Source organism: Theobroma cacao, chromosome 3 (assembly GCF_000208745.1).
Source record: "Theobroma cacao cultivar B97-61/B2 chromosome 3, Criollo_cocoa_genome_V2, whole genome shotgun sequence".
Taxonomy (NCBI): domain Eukaryota; kingdom Viridiplantae; phylum Streptophyta; class Magnoliopsida; order Malvales; family Malvaceae; genus Theobroma; species Theobroma cacao.
Genome location: NC_030852.1, coordinates 24,123,037 through 24,125,282, shown reverse-complemented (window position 1 = coordinate 24,125,282; position 2,246 = coordinate 24,123,037). Strand labels below are relative to the sequence as shown.

The following is a 2,246-nucleotide window of genomic DNA, read 5'->3' as shown; positions in this document are numbered from 1 at the left end:
AAGTAAACCGAGATGTAATGATGTATTTCGAGACCAAAGAAGGCAAGTGCAAAATTTTAAAATAAAATAATATTTTATTCAATAAAATAATATTAAAATATTAATATTTTATATGTTATCGGAATTAGTCATGAAAAATGGAATATGACTAATTTATGTGGGGGAGAAGAAGTCAAGAAGAATTTTGAAGGAAAACGACGATAATTGTGTCAGTGTGATTTTATTAAATCAAGCTAAAGCGGGTAAGTAAATATTTAAATATTATGGTGACACCGCGTTGAAGTTCAATTTCGATATTTTGGTTATACGCGTGCAAAGGAAGAAAGATAGATGAAAATTAGAATTTGTAAATGTGTCAGAATGATCAAATTTTAAGATACGAAAATTGGAAGATTGAGTAACAAATAAAATGAAGTTGAGGAATTACATGTAAATTGCATTATTTGGAGAGAATAAAATAAATAAATAATAAAATAATAAGAAAATAAAAAGAATGGGAATGATGTGGTATGGATGGGAATGAAGAAAAGTCAAACCCAAGAATTCTAAATTTAATGGCCGGCCATACAAAAAAATTAAGGGAACAAAGACACAAAGAAACAAAGAAAATAAAGAGAAGAATGTAGAAATAATGGTGGGACCGGCCCTGTGAGAGGAAAGAAAGGAGAAGTCGGCTATGAAGAGGAAAGAAAGGACCAAAAGGCTGAACAAAAGAATAAAGAAAAGGAGAGGAAGTCAGTTGAGAGAGGAAGAAAGAAATTAAGAGAAAAGGGAGAGAAAAACTGTGGGAGAGGAAGAGAAAAAGGAATGAAAATTCTACTCTTTTCTTGGCACAGTTTTGCTGCACTTTGAGGGAGGAAAAGAAAGCTTTTTGCTACAATTTTTGGAGGAAGAAAAAGCTGAAATTTTTGAGGTAAGAAAGCTAATTTTTTTTTAGGTTAATTGTTGGAATTTTTGAGGTTTTTATGGCTGATTTTGGTGCTGAAAATTCAAGGTTGTTGCTGTTGAAATTGTGTGAATTTGTTGCTGAAACTTTTTAGAGGTTTTTGCTGCCATTGAAGGATAACTTTGGCTGCTGAAAATTTGAATTGTTTGCTGCCAATTTGTGCAGAAAAATTAGAGCTGTTTGCTGCAGAAAAATTGGAGCTGTTTGCTGCCAATTTGTGCAAAAAAATTGGACAGCATCGTGCTGCCAATTTGAGGGAGAAAAAGCAACTTGGTGCTGCCAATTTTTTAGGAAAAGAGAGCTGAAAGTGTTGCCACCGGAGGAAGAAGAAAACAAGCCAAGGAAGAGAGGAAGCCACGGTGGTGAAGAGAGGAAGACATGGTGGTGAAGGGAGTGACAGTGAAAGAGAGAAAAAGAAAGAAAAGAAAAGAAGTAGAAAATAAAAATGGGCATGGCCCAAATAGAAAATAAATGGGCATGACCCAATAGAAAATAAGTGGGCAAGGCCTAATAGGAAATAAAAATAAATGGGCTTAGCCTAAATAGGAAAAATGGATAAGCCTATGGAGACGTCTCAAAGGTCATAAAGAAATGAAAAAGGCTCAATGGTAAGTTAATTTTATATTTTAATATTTATGGGTAGTTTAATATTGTGCATATTTTGAATGAAAAATATGCAAGTTCCTTAAGGAATTTTTAATTAAGTTGCTACCCATATAAATGTATGATTAATTATACTAAGTTTAAATTGTTGCTAGGAAAGTTATCGTTGAGGCGTGCCAAACGAAGTAGGTAACCGACAAATAGGAATAATTATATGCGTACGAATCAATAGTGAAATAATATCCCACTATTATGAGGTGAGTAGGGGGTGTCAATTTAAAAAATTTCGTACATATATACATGTACGTATATTTTACGTGAAATGAAAAATTTATGAAAAGCATGCGTTGATAGAATTTTAAAGAGTTGTGGGTGTAAGTTATTTTTAGAAATCATTTGAAATATATATATATATATATATATATATTATACGTAAAATGTTTTAAACCAGGAAACAAGCTTTTCGAAAAGATTTACATTAAAGGAAATTGTGCCTTATTGTTTGTGTGGTGTGTATTCATGAAATTTATTACATATTCACCATGCTATTTTGATACAAAATATCATGCAAATATTTACAATGAACATTTTACGAAAAGAGAGTTTTAACGTGATGTGGGGATCGATATTTTGAGAAAGATTTAAAACATCCCATTGAAGATCAAATTTGAATTCTTTTAAAAGGTGATTTCATTTT

The 2,246-nt window shown here is 31.6% G+C and overlaps 1 long non-coding RNA gene across 1 annotated transcript in view; it reads left to right on the top strand.

Annotated features, from left to right (window-relative positions):
- LOC108661231 overlaps positions 759 to 2,246 on the top strand; it is a 2,566-nt gene continuing 1,078 nt past the window's right edge. The window contains exons 1-3 of the long non-coding RNA XR_001926981.1: positions 759 to 913; positions 1,112 to 1,554; positions 1,705 to 1,806. This is a non-coding gene — a long non-coding RNA (uncharacterized LOC108661231). The remainder of the gene's footprint in view (positions 914 to 1,111; positions 1,555 to 1,704; positions 1,807 to 2,246) is intronic.